At 30.3% G+C, this 15,470-nt stretch overlaps 1 protein-coding gene across 1 annotated transcript in view; it reads right to left on the bottom strand.

The window, feature by feature from the left end:
* LOC126736526 (mucin-5AC) overlaps nt 1-14,221 on the bottom strand; it is a 31,940-nt gene extending 17,719 nt beyond the window's left edge. Inside the window, exon 1 of the mRNA XM_050440914.1 lies at nt 14,068-14,221. The gene's annotated coding sequence lies outside the window, so the exon portion shown is untranslated. The remainder of the gene's footprint in view (nt 1-14,067) is intronic.
* Nucleotides 14,222-15,470: the final 1,249 nt, after the last annotated feature.

A 15,470-nucleotide genomic window follows, 5' to 3' on the forward strand; every position in this document is an offset into this window, starting at 1 on the left:
TGATAGATGACAGTGACATTGACGTACAGATTCAATAATCATACCAAACTGTCATCAGCGTTGACAGTTGACATTTTGGATAAGTTTTTATAAAAGGTAAAAAACACGAAATCTACAGCATCACAAATACATTTAATAAAATAACGAAGGTTACATGTTTCGCTCGACTAGAGCATCTGATAGTGTGAGATTTTGGATGAGTACAAGTGACAATGACATTTGGCGTAAAAACTTAATTAATTTTCTTAAATCGTCAAGAATGTCAATGCAGAATTTTATATAATCAGACAATTTACAGATCTCACATTGCTGATAGACGACAGTGACATTGACAGTTAAAGTAAAGATGCAATAATTAATAATTGACAGAAATGACATTGTTGACAAACAACAGTGACAGCTAATATGAAACTTCAATTATCAATAACGTCAAAATTCGATGTAGCGTCAAACGAAAAATATATATAGTGAAGAATTTGAAAAAAAGATTTTTCTAATGCCTATACGTCAAATACTACTAGACTAAAGAGAGACAGTTGACAGTCCAAAATATTTGATAAATACGTTAAATGACATTGACATTCGTCATTCGTCAGTCATTTGACATTTTAACTTACATAATGTCAGTGGCAAAATATTAAAAAGTTAGGTTAAGATTATTCAACAGTCTACGCGTCAAAAACCTTTCCACTAAAGTAGTGACAGCTGACATTTCAAATTATTTGACAGATGACTGGTAAACTTGTTTCTTTTTTCTTTCCAGGAATTTATAATTAATTTCTTACAGGCAGTTAAGAGTCTTAAATGACTTCAAAAGAGTCTAAATGTAATAAAGTGCCTAAAAAAAATATTTAAGTACTTCTAAAAAGAAAATCGAGAGCATTTATTACAGGCAGTTGAAGTCACATAAAGAAGTAGTAGAAGTCTAATGACAGTGACATTGACAGCTGAAGTAACGATTCAATGATGGCCAGCGTTGACAGGAATGACATTGTTGCCAAATAACAGTGACATTATAGTCATTAAGTTCCAGGCTGTTGACAGTTGACATTTTTGACAAGTAACAGTGAAAATGACATTAGATGTAAAAATTTAATTGCTCTCAATGAGGAACAGAACCAGTGACCGTTGACAGTTAAAGTAAAGATGTCAATAATAGCCAATCAATAGTTAAACAACCAGTGACAGCTAATATAAAACTTCAATTATCAATAACGTCAAAATTCTGAATTTTCATCGATGTAGCGTCAAACGAAAAATATATATAGTTAATTTAAAATATAAAAAGTAAGGTTAAGAATTTGAAGAAAAGATTTTTTCATTGCCTATACGTCACATACCACTCGACTAAACAGACTGATGACATTCCAAAATATTTGATAAATACGTTAAATGATATTGCCATTCATCATTGTCGTCAGTAGAAAAATGTTAAAAAGTTAGGTTAAGGTTATTCAACTGTCTACGCGTCAAAAACCTTTCTACTAAAGTACTGATAGCTGACATTTCAAATTATTTGACAGATGACTGTCAGACGCTTGTCTTCTTTCCCCCCAGGAATTTATAATTAATTTCTTACAGGCAGTTAAAGCCTTTGATATTCTTGAAATCTTCAAAATCTTAAAAGACTTTAAAATAGTCTAAATGTAATAAAATGCCTGAAAAAAAGATTCAAGTACCTCTAATAAGAAGAAAATCGAGAGAATAAAAATCCCTGCATAGCCTCAAATGCCTGGAAGAGTAAAAAGTTGCTTGAACTTTACATGTTGGAGATTATGTCCTTGCTCAGAAGTTTTAATTTCCAAGGTTTTCTTTACAAGAATTTATCATTTTTTTATTACAGGCAGTTGAAGTCACATAAAGAAGTAGTAGAAGTCTAATGACAGTGGCATTGACAGCTGAAGTAACGATTCAATAATGGTCAGCGTTGACAGGAATGACATCGTTGCCAAATAACAGTGACATTATAATCATTAAGTTCCAAGCTGTTGACAGTTGACATTTTTGACAAGTAACAGGAAAATGACATTTGATGTAAAAATTTAATTGCTCTCAATGAGGAACGGAACCAACTTGTCGAAGCAGAATTTTAATCAGAGCTAAGACAATTCAGATGACAGTGACGAAGTAAAGATGTCAACAATAGTCAGACAACAGTGACAGCTAATATAAAACTTTAATTTGAAAAAAAAAATCCATTGTCTATACGTCAAATACTATACTATACGTTAAATGACATTGATATTCATCATTCGTCATTCGTCATTAGACATTTGAACTTATATAATGTCAGTGGCAAAATATTAAAAAGTTAGGTTAAAGTTATTCAACTGTCTACGCGTCAAAAACCTTTTGACTAAAGTAGTGACAGCTGACATTTCAAATTATTTGACAGATGACTGTCAGACGTTTGTCTTCTTCCCCCCCAGGAATTTATAATTAATTTCTTACAGGCAGTTAAAGCCTCTGAAATATTTTGAAGTCTTCTAAGACTCTGAAGACTTCAAAATATTCTGAATGTAATAAAATGTCTGAAAAGAAGAATCAAGTACCTCTAATACGAAGAAAATCGAGAGCATAAAAATCCCGACATAACCTCAAATGCCTGGAAGAGTAAGAAATTGCTTGAACTTTACATGTTGGAGATTATGTCCTTGCTCAGAATTTCCATGATTTTCTTCACAGGAATTTATCATTTCTTTATTACAGGCAGTTGAAGTCACATAAAGAAGTAGTAGAAGTCTTATGACAGTGACATTGACAGCTGAAGTAACGATTCAATAATGGTCAGCGTTGACAGGAATGACATCGTTGACATCGTCATTCGTCAATCATTTGACATTTGAACTTACATAATGTCAGTGGCAAAATATTAAAAAGTTAGGTTAAGATTATTCAACTGTCTACGCGTCAAAAACCTTTCCACTAAAGTAGTGACAGCTGACATTTCAAATTATTTGACAGATGACTGGTAAACTTGTTTCTTCTTTCTTCCCAGGAATTAATAATTAATTTCTTACAGGCAGTTAACCTTACAGGCCTCTGATATTCTTGAAGTCTACAGAGTCTTAAGGGACTTCAAAATAGTCTGAATGTAATAAAATGCTTAAAAAAATATTCAAGTACTTCTAAAAAGAAAATCGAGAGCATAAAAATCCCTGTATAACCTCAAATGCCTGGAAGAGTAAGAAATTGCTTAAACTTTACATGTTGGAGGTTGTGTTCTTTAATTTCCAAGAAATTTATTATTTTTTTTATTACAGGCAGTTGAAGTCACATAAAGAAGTAGTAGAAATCTAATGACAGTGACATTGACAGCTGAAGTAACAATTCAATAATGGTCAGCCTTGACAGGAGTTGACAATTACGTCATTAAGATCCAAGCTATTGACAGTTGACATTTTTGACAAGTAACAGTGACAATGACAGTTGAGGTAAAAAATCAATGCTACATAGAGCAACAAAGTTGGACAAAATCGCTTAGTTGCTTAGACCATAGTACACCTAGAAAAAGAAGAAGAGAAGAAAATTCAATTGTCAAAAATGCCAATTCAGAACTTTCATCAGCGTTAATAGGACAATTTACAGAAATATCCTTGCTGACAGATGACAGTGACATTGACAGATTTCAAGAAAGATTCAACTAAGGTTTTGATATATCTACAATTTAATTAGCATTTTTTAAATTTATTACTCGAATAACCATAAATTCTAGGATTGCCCGCGTTAAATCTACATACAAATTATTAATTCCCTGAGAAAATTTCCGAATTATTGTTGAATTTGAAAGGATTCTTGATTATTTAATAGTGCAACATTATATCATTCGGGTTTGTATTGTATACGGACGTTACGTTATAACGAATTTTGCAACGGATTAATTTGGCCGAAAGAGATGGCACCCATTTTCTTTTATTACAATGAAGTATTGGGAACGGTATGCCTTTTATGAATTCATTAAAATGCTAAAAGTGAATGGATCTATCACTCTTTAATTATAAAAGAATCCAAAAATATCACGTTAACTTGACGTTGCCAAGTTTTATACTGAAAAAAAGCAACTTGACTTGGCAACGTTGCTTTACGCAGCTAGTGAGGAATAAGTCACGCCCTCAAGCCTTTTGTTGTATAGGTGGCTTAGCAGTGTTGCCACTATTTATAAAATTTCCGAAGAGTCATTTTATATCGAATTATAATAGTGTACTTACTTTATTATTGGCTACCAGATTTCTAATGTGTTAGATAGAGATACGTAACCAGCTCAAACAGTTTTTATTACCTTTTGACATTAAATTGTAGGTAATTTTTCAAATTTTATTAGCTTAAAAAAAGAAATTAATAATTTTTTTCATCGGGGGTATGAGCCTTTATGAGCTAATAACCTATCTTCAACTGCCTGGAATAAATGAATAAATACTCAGAATACTTGATAGTTTTAAGTTGATTTGGCAACCTTGCAGCTCATGTAAGTAAATGGAACGCAAGCCGCGCCTCCAAGTAACCACCAATGTTGCCACTTCTTTCACAATTTCATAAAATATTGACTTATTCCAGGCGGTTAAGGCTATCTCGTCAGCATGATCATACTGAAACTTATGGTTTCGGTATCTAGAGATCTATTGGACCTACAAAAATGTAATTAATCTTATATTATAGACAATTTAATCTGCTTAAAAAAGTTAATTAATAATTTTTTTCATATGAGGTATTCTTTAGGAGTTATGACCTAATAACCGACTAATAGTCTGTCAACAACTGCCTGGAAGAAATTAATAAATACTCAGGCTTATAGCTTCTGTATCTTGAGATCTATTGGACTTACAAAAATACAATTAACACTAAATTATAGACAATTTAATCTGCTTTAAAAAGTAAATTTATAATGTTTTTTATATGAGGCATCCTTTAGGCGTTATGAGCTAATAACCGACTAATAGTCTGTCATCAACTGCCTGGAAGAAATTAATAAATACTCAGGCTTATAGCTTCTGTATCTCGAGATCTATTGTACCTACAAAAATGCAATTAACCTTAAATTATAGACAATTTAATCTGCTTTAAGAAGTAAATTTATAATTTTTTTTATATGAGGCATCCTTTAGGCGTTATGAGCTAATAACCGACTAATAGTCTGTCATCAACTGCCTGGAAGAAATTAATAAATACTCAGGCTTATAGCTTCTGTATCTCGAGATCTATTGTACCTACAAAAATGCAATTAACCTTAAATTATAGACAATTTAATCTGCTTTAAGAAGTAAATTTATAATTTTTTTTATATGAGGCATCCTTTAGGCGTTATGAGCTAATAACCGACTAATAGTCTGTCATCAACTGCCTGGAAGAAATTAATAAATACTCAGGCTTATAGCTTCTGTATCTCGAGATCTATTGTACCTACAAAAATGCAATTAACCTTAAATTATAGACAATTTAATCTGCTTTAAGAAGTAAATTTATAATTTTTTTTATATGAGGCATCCTTTAGGCGTTATGAGCTAATAACCGACTAATAGCCTGTCATCAACTGCCTGAAAGAAATTAATAAATACTTAGGTTTATAGCTTCTGTACCTCGAGATCTGTTGGACCTACAAAAATGCAATTGACCTCGAATTATAGATAATTTCTTTGACTTTAAAAAGGGAATTAATAATTTTTCATAAACAACCAATAACCAACTAATAATCTGCTATTAACTGCCTGGAATAAGTTAATAAATACTCAGGCTTATAGCTTCTGTATCTCGAGATCTATTAGACTTACAAAAACGAAATTAATCTTGAATTATAGATAATTTCATTGGCCTGAAAAAAAGAATCAGTAATTTTTTTTATTAGATTCATCCTTTAGGAATTATGACTTAATAACCGACCAACAGTCTGTCGTCAATTGCCTGGAAGAAATTAATAAATACCCAGATTTATAGCTTCGGTATCTCAAGATCTATTGTACCTACAAAAATGCAATTAACCTTAAATTATAGACAATTTAATCTGCTTTAAAAAGTAAATTCATAATTTTTTTTATATGAGGCATCCTTTAGGCGTTATGAGCTAATAACCGACTAATAGTCTGTCATCAACTGCCTGGAAGAAATTAATAAATACTCAGGCTTATAGCTTCTGTATCTCAAGACCTATTGGAGTTATAAAAATGAAATTAACTTTGAATTATAGATGATTTCATTGGCATGAAAAAAAGAATCAACAATTTTTTTCATTAGGTGCATCCTTTAGGAATTACGACCTAATAACCGACTAACAGTCTGTGGTCAACTGCCTGGAAGAAATTAATAAATACCCAGACTAATAGCTCTTGTATCTCGAGATCTACTGAACCTAGAAAAATACAATTGACCTTAAATTACAGATAAATTTACTGGCTATAAAAAAGGCACAAATAATTTTTTTCATGGGGGGCACTCTTTAGAAGTTATAAGCCAATAATCGACAAACGTCCCGACTTTGAAGTAGGTTAAAAAAACAATAAAATTTCCATGCTGCGGTCGCGGTGGTTGTAACAGTAACCGAAAAATTAGTAAATTGCGGTATTTTGCTAAAAACCCACACGAGATTTTTCACTGTCATCACGTCGGTTCATAAGAACAACAGCCTGTTAACGACTCCTCGTCGTCCTCTTGGTCACGGTCATGTCTTAAATTTGACCACCGTCGATGTTGTACATACATAACTGTTTTTGTCTTCTCGCCTTAGTAAACGTCCCCCCTATTAGCATATTACCAACCGCGCCATTTGTAGTCATTTTACATTTTTTTTTTTCGGTACGTATGCATGTTTGCACACACATAATATAAATCGGTACCTAGAAACCCAGTTTTGAATTTTTCCAAATGACCATTATTTATGTTCTAATGGGTACGAAACGTTCGATCACCATCGATTGTGTTGCGGGATGACGATATTTAGAAATGTAGTGAAAGTTTATCGTAAGGAGGATAATTGAGTCAAGTACTTTCGGTAGTTGCATCATTAATTTGGACTGAAAAATTAGGGTTTTTTGTTTTCAGAATGATTCACTCGTTTATTTGCTTTAAATAGTTTCCTAGAGGAGTAAATGTTTGAGGTATTGACAATATTGAACTTTTTGCATGAAACTCTTCTAAATGTAGTGGTTTGAAAAGTATACTGGAATAGGCAAAACCTGCAGTTACAAAATAGGAAAAAACTTTTTTCTTCCAGGCAGTTGGAGGTGAAAAATTTGGTTCTTACAGGCACTTGTAGTCTTTTTTCTTTAGCCTTCAACTGCCTGGAATAATAAGAAATTATTAATTAAATTTTCTGGAAAAGGCATATTTAATATTTGGAAAAATCCAATTGCGAAAAATCTCGAGCTTTTAAAGATGTTCTATTAAAAAACCAAAGAACAATAATTGAGTTATTTGAGCAAAAACTGCCTGGAAAAATAGTAAAATCTAATAGGACATTTTTCCGAATGTAGTAGTTTAAAAAGTACACTACAATAAGAAAGACCTGCAGTTACAATATACGAAAACACTTTTTTCTTCCAGGCAGTTGAACATGAAGAATTTGGTTTTTACAGGCATTTGTAGTCTTTTCTCCTTTATCCTCCAACTGCCTGGAATAATACGAAATTATTAATTAAAAAATTTCCTGGAAAAGGCATATTTATTATTTGAAAAAAGGTAATTGACATCCTGGAAAAGATCGCCAATTTTTAAAGATGTTCTATTATAAAACCGATGAACAAAAATTGAGTTAATTGACATAAATTGATTTAATATAAATTAAGTTAATAGACTGCCTGGAATAAATTGTAAAATTTAATGGGGAATTTTTTCCGAATGTAGTTGTCTAAAACGTACACTACAATACGAAAGACCTGCAGTAACAAAATAAGAAAACACTTTTTTATTCCAGCAGTTGAACTATATATAGAACCTTCCAGGTAGTTAAAGATGAAAAACTTGGTTTTTACAGGCTCTTCAACTGCCTGGAATAATTGATTAAATTGCCTAGAAAAATTAGTTGTGATTTTTTGTTGATTTTTCAAACTCTCATAGGATATATAAGATGCCCTAAACCGTTTTGTACCACTAGGAAAGTCATAACAGAAATATTTTTTTGAGATATGGTCCTTCAAAATTGGGAAAAAGAATGAAAATTCCTTAATACGGCTTAAAAATTTTGATTTTTTTTTCTGGAAAAATGATTAATTTTCAAATGATTTTTTCAACTTCTTTAGAATACTTGGAATTTCCTGAATCGTTTGATGCTACTGGGAAAGTTGTATCAGTACTATTTTCTGAGATATGGCTCTTCAAAGTTGGAAAAAACCCTTTTACAGTTAAAGTTGCTCCAAAAAAGGCTAATTTTGATTTTTTTTTTCTGAAAATTATAATAATTTTGAAATAATTTTTCCAACTTTTTTAGAATATTTGAGACCTTCTAAATCGTTTGGTACTACTGGAAAAGTTGTACCGGGAATATTTTCTGAGATATAACTTGTCAAAGTTTGAAGAAAATTCTTTCAAAGGCAGTTGGACTATGCAGAATCCTTCCAGGTAGTTGAAGATGAAAGACTTGGTTCTTACAGGCTCTTCAACTGCCTGGAATAATACAAAATTATTAATTAAAAAATTTCCTGGAAAAGGCATATTTATTATTTAAAAAAATTTAATTGACATCCTGGAAAAGATCGCCAGTTTTTAAAGATGTTCTATTATAAAACCGATGAACAAAAATTGAGTTAATTGAAATAAATTGAGTTAATATAAATTAAGTTAATAGACTGCCTGGACTAAATTGTAAAATTTAATGGGGAATTTTTTCTTAATGTAGTTGTCTACAACGTACACTACAATACGAAAGACCTGCACTACCAAATAAGAAAACACTTTATTATTCCAGGCAGTTAAACTATTCAGAATCCTTCCAGGTAGTTAAAGATGAAAAACTTGGTTCTTACAGGCCCTTCAACTGCCTGGAATAATTAATTAAATTGCCTAAAAAAATTAGTTATGATTTTTTGTTGATTTTTCAAACTCTCATAGGATATATAAGATGCCCTAAACCGTTTTGTACCACTAGGAAAGTCATAACAGAAATATTTTTTTGAGATATGGAAAATTCCTTAATACGGCTTAAAAATTTTGAATTTTTTTTCTGGAAAAATGATTTATTTTCAAATGATTTTTTCAACTTCTTTAGAATACTTGGAACTTCCTGAATCGTTTGATGCTACTGGGAAAGTTGTATCGGTACTATTTTCTGAGATATGGCTCTTCAAAGTTGGAAAAAACCCTTTTACAGTTAAAGTTGCTCCAAAAAAGGCTAATTTTGATTTTTTTTTTCTGAAAATTATAATAATTTTGAAATAATTTTTCCAACTTTTTTAGAATATTTGAGACCATCTAAATCGTTTGGTACTACTGGAAAAGTTGTACCGGGAATATATGGTCCTTCAAAATTGGGAAAAAGAATGCCTTTAAAGGTAGGGGTGCTCCAAAAATGGCCAAAATTGGATCTTTTTTCAGAAGAAACTATTGATTCTTAAATTATTTTTCTAACTTTCCTAGAATATTTGGGACTTCCTAAAATGTTTGGTACTACTGGGAAAGTTATACCGGGAGTATTTTCTGAGATATAACTTGTCAAAGTTTGAAGAAAATTCTTTCAAAATTGTGGGTGCTCAAACTTTGGATTTTTTTTCTGAAAAAAACTGTTGACTTTCAAATTATTTTTCCAACTCTCATAGAATATATAAGATGCCCTAAATCGTCTTGTATCACTGGGAAAGTCATAACAGAAATATTTTCTGAGATATGGTCCTTCAAAATTGGGAAAAAGAATGCCTTTAAAGTTAGGGGTGCTCCAAAAATGGCCAACATTTTTTTTTTCAGAAGAAACTATTGATTTTTAAATTATTTTTCTAACTTTCCTAGAATATTTGGGACTTCCTAAAATGTTTGGTACTACTGGGAAAGTTGTACCAGCAATATTTTCTGAGATATGACTCTTCAAAGGTGGGAAAAAATTTCTTTAAAATCACGTCCTTTCCTGAAAATTCCTTAAAACGGCTTAAAAACTTTGGATTTTTTTTCTGGAAAAATGATTAATTTTCAAATGATTTTTTCAACTTCTTTAGAATACTTGGAACTTCGTGAATCGTTTGATACTATTGGGAAAGTTGTATCAGTACTATTTTCTGATGTGATTTTTAAAATGTACTTGCCTAGAAGAGCAAATTATGTGTAAATCCCTTAATTATGCCTCGAAAAGAAACATAGTTGGGATGGGTTTTTTTTAAATATAAGGCCTGGAAAATCATATTTTTTATTATTTAGAAAAATAGAATTAGTACTCAGGGAATGTCTCTAATTTCGAAGATGTTCTATTACAAAACCCAAGAAAAAATTTGAATTAATGGATCGGACTGTCTGGAAAAATAGGAAAAGTTGTCTGAAAAGTATACTGGAATAGGAGAAACCCGCAGGTACAAAATAGGAAAACATTATTTTCTTCCAGGCAATTGGAGAGGAAGAATTTGGTTCTTATAGGCACTTGTAGTATTTTTTCCTTTAGCTTTCAACTGCCTGGAATAATACGAAATTATTAATTAAATTGCCTGGAAAATCTATTGTTTGGAAAAATAGAATAGATATCCTGAAAAAAATCTCCAGTTTTTCAAGGTGTTCTATTACACAACTGGAGTTAATTGAGAAAAGACTGCCTGGAAAAATAGCAAGATCTTATAGCGATTTTTTTCCGAATGTAGTTGTCTGAAAGGTACACTACAATGAGTACAGACCTGCAGTAACAAAATAAGAAAACACTTTTTTATTCCAGGCAGTTGGACTATGCAGAATCCTTCCAGGTAGTTGAAGATGAAAGACTTGGTTCTTACAGGCTCTTCAACTGCCTGGAATAATACAAAATTAATAATTAAAAAATTTCCTGGAAAAGGCATATTTATTATTTTAAAAAATGTAATTGACATCCTGGAAAAAATCGCCCGTTTTTAAAGATGTTCTATTATAAAACCGATGAACAAAAATTGAAATAATTGAAATAAATTGAGTTAATATAAATTAAGTTAATAGACTGCCTGGAATAAATTGTAAAATTTAATGGGGAATTTTTTTGGAATGTAGTTGTCTGAAAGGTACACTACAATAGGAAAGACCTGCAGTAACAAAATAAGAAAACACTTTTTTATTCCAGGCAGTTAAACTATCCAGAATCATTCCAGGTAGTTAAAGATGAAAAACTTGGTTCTTACAGGCCCTTCAACTGCCTGGAATAATTAATTAAATTGCCTAGAAAAATTAATTGTGATTTTTTTGAAAATTCGAGTTTTAAAATGTGAACAAATAATATGTAAATTCCCTAATTATGCCTAGAAAGAATATTTTAATTACCAAGTCAATAACAAAATCTCAAAAAGTAGAATATAGTTCTATTGCTTACTAAACTACAATTTCAAGATAATTCATAAGGTAATGAAGCAATGAAAGGAGATAGAAAAAATCAATATTCTTAGATCTCAGATCCACATACAATGAAGGATCTTAATGAACTAAATTACATAAGAAAACAACAATTTCAGGTTGGTTCAGGCAGTAATGAAGCAATGAAAAATTTTTCAATATTTTCACACATAAAAACCCCATTTCAGACCAAACGATTATGATGCGTGTGGTATGTAATGAACCGAAGATAATGCAGTTCACGTTTAAGGTATGTTCCGTTTCGTATATTCCTTAGACTTTTTTTTTACCATATTATAGCGATAAAAGCTTAATTATTTTTATGTGCCTGGAATATGCTGGATCACTTGATGGTACTTAAGGTACTGTTTAGGTTAAGTGTATGGAAAATTTCTAAATAAAAAAAAATGAATGAAAAAAACACTAAATACATATAAAAAAATTTGAAATGAATATTTTTATAATTGTATTCATAAAAAATTCAAAATGGTGTAGGAATTTACCAAGAAACTGCCATTTTAACACAAATTATGTGTAAATTTCCTAATTATGCCTCGAAAAGAAAACATAGTTGGGTTGGGTTTTTTTGAATGTAAGGCCTGGAAAATCATATTTTTTAATATTTGGAAAAATAGAATTAGTACCCAGGGAACGTCTCCAATTTAGAAGATGTTCTATTACAAAACCCAAGAAAAAACTTGAATTAATGGATCGGACTGTCTGGAAAAATAGGAAAAGTTGTCTGAAATGTATACTGGAATAGGAAAAACCCGCAAGTACAAAATAGGAAAACATTATTTTCTTCCAGGCAATTGGAGAGGAAGAATTTGGTTCTTACAGGCACTTGTAGTCTTTTTTTCTTTAGTTTTCAACTGCCTGGAATAATACGAAATTATTAATTAAATTGACTGGAAAATCTATTGTTTGGAAAAATAGAATAGATATCCTGAAAAAAATCTCCAGTTTTTCAAGGTGTTCTATTTTAAAACTGGAGTTAATTGAGAAAAGCCTGCCTGGAAAAGTAGCAAGATCTTACATCGATTTTTTTCCGAATGTAGTTGTCTGAAAGGTACACTACAATAGGAAAGACCTGCAGTAACAAAATAAGAAAACACTTTTTTATTCCAGGCAGTTGGACTATGCACAATCCTTCCAGGTAGTTGAAGATGAAAGACTTGGTTCTTACAGGCTCTTCAACTGCCTGGAATAATACAAAATGATTAATTAAAAAATTTCCTGGAAAAGGCATATTTATTATTTAAAAAAATTTAATTGACATCCTGGAAAAGATCGCCAGTTTTTAAAGATGTTCTATTATAAAACCGATGAACAAAAATTGAGTTAATTGAAATAAATTGAGTTAATATAAATTAAGTTAATAGACTGCCTGGAATAAATTGTAAAATTTAATGGGGAATTTTTTCCGAATGTAGTTGTCTAAAACGTACACTTCAATACGAAAGACCTGCAGTTGCAATATAGGAAAACACTTTCTTATTCCAGGAAGTTGAACTATATATAGAACCTTCCAGGTAGTTAAAGATGAAAAACTTGGTTTTTACAGGTCCTTCAACTGCCTGGAATAATTAATTAAATTGCCTAGAAAAATTAGTTGTGATTTTTTTTGAAAATTTGATTTTTAAAATGTACTTGCCTAGAAGAACAGATTATGTGTAATTATGGCATAATTAATATTTGGAAAAATTGTATTGGCACTCTGTGAAAAATCTCCACTTTTTAAAGATGTTCTATTACAAAACTGCATAACAAAAAAAAAGAGATATTAATGGGATACAGTGCCATAAAGAAGAGTCTATTAAAAATATTGTATTTTATTATTTAAATTTATTTATTATTTAAATTTTATAAAAAACCACGAGAAAAACATATTTCTTTCACTAATGAAGGTGAAAACTTTGAGTTAAGGTCAAAATTTTAAGGAAAATTATTCACTTGACCCAAATACATTTTTTTTAACTCCTTGTAAAATTTCCAATAAAGACTGACCTAGGTATCTAATCATTTTAATCGAGTAATGTTGATGCAAATTTTCATGATTTGAACTTTATTGGTTCTTGAGTTTTGAGCATGTTGAAAAAAATTATTGGGAAAAATTCACTTGAATTAATCAAAAAATTTATTTTTTTTAAATTTCCTGTCAATTTTCCAAAAATGATGAAATAGGTTTCTAACTATTTTAACTAAGGAATATTTGTACAAATTTTCAAGGTTTTAGCTTTCTTGGTTTTTGAGTTATCGGCATGTTGAAAAAATTATATAACCCAAAAAAAAATTAAAATTTACTCATAAAACACTTTTTTCTTTTAAATTTAAATAGAAAAAAAAATGCAAAAATCGCCAAATAATAAAATAAAAACCAAAAACTCAAAGAAAAACAATGACTCACTCACGATAAAACTTCACCACCAAAACACCATTTTCAAAAAAAAAATTCAGGTGCATTTTCGAAAATAATTTGCACCTAAATTTTTGGAAAAATAAAAATTCAAATATTCAAAACTTATCGTCAATAAATGAACCCAAATTCCCTCGTACCTTGAAACTTTACTGAAAACTTTAAAACACAGAACCACTTACCAACAAACAAAACTAAAACTCCCTAAAAATTAAAAAAAACTCAACTTAAAAAAAAACTCTTCTCGTAGAAATTCGCGGGGTCGTCGATCGATTCGAGTGTTTCCTCGCGGAGTCAATGTCACTCACTCACTGCTTCTCTACTGCTGACGCTCTTCAGGAGCTTCTTCTTCTTCTTCTTCTTCTTCTTCTTCTGCTGCTGCTACTGCTACTTCGCCGACTTTTAGTCCGGTCGTATTGTACGATTGTTACCGAAATTCTCCCGGTGATAGTACATAAACTCATTCTTCTTCTACTCCATAATACCCGATTATTATGGTTTAATTTTTTTTTGTTACTCCCCCCTTCCTCCTTGTTTGTTGTTAAATCGGTATTTTCGCGTGGGAAATTCATTTGTGGTTTTTTTTTTTCTAATAAATTAGTGTGGGTTTGTGCATATATTTTTGCAGAAAGTTCCTGGTTTTATCGAGAAATGAATTATTTTTTTTAGAAGAGGTTTGATAGCGTACCTTCATTCTTAATTTTGATTTATTGAGTGATTTCCTTGATAGAGTCAGTTCTTTTAATATGTTTCTTTATTTATATATTACTTATTTATTATTTTTTTGTTTAACATACTACAGTAGGCTCGTTTGTTATTTGATTTTATATCTATATATATTTTTTTTGTATAAGGACATGTATGGAGGGCACCTAGGTTTACAAATATATTTTTGAACAAACTTGTAAACTGTAATTTTACTATTTTTTAATTAATAAATGTTATTGATTTATTGAAGGCTAAAAAATTTAGAATTAAAGGAACTAAACTTAGAAATTTAAAAATTCTTAGGGGTAAAATGCTCATATCTCTGAAACTGAGTAAGATAGAGATATAGAAATTGGAATATAGATTCTTCAAAAAAAAATATTTGATAAATATTTAAGGGTTTAAAAAAAATAATTGAAAATTGAGAAATTTGTCCCGGAAGTTGAAAATATTTTCTTTCCAAAAAAATTGAAATTCGAATGAAAAATGCTCATATCTCTGAAATCATGAAAGTTAGAGATTTGAAAATTGATATATAGATTCTTCCAATAATATAACCGGACACCTACTTCAGCGTTTTTTATAAAAATTTACAACAATTAAGTAAATTATGCTTGGAAGTTGGAAAAATTAGAAAAATTTTAATAAAAAGACACAGAACGCTCATATCTCTTAAACCATTTAAGTCAGAGACTTGAAAAATGGAACATAGATTCTTTTAATAAAGTTATTTAATAAGATTCTCGGCTTTTTTTTTTTTTAATGTAAAAAATGAAAAAATTAGTCTTAAAATTAAAATCGTAAAAATTAAAGAGACACAAAAATACTCATATCTATGAAACCATGAAAAATAGAGATTGGAAAATTGAAATACAGA

The sequence above is a fragment of the Anthonomus grandis genome, chromosome 5, assembly GCF_022605725.1.
Source record: "Anthonomus grandis grandis chromosome 5, icAntGran1.3, whole genome shotgun sequence".
In the NCBI taxonomy this organism is placed as follows: domain Eukaryota; kingdom Metazoa; phylum Arthropoda; class Insecta; order Coleoptera; family Curculionidae; genus Anthonomus; species Anthonomus grandis.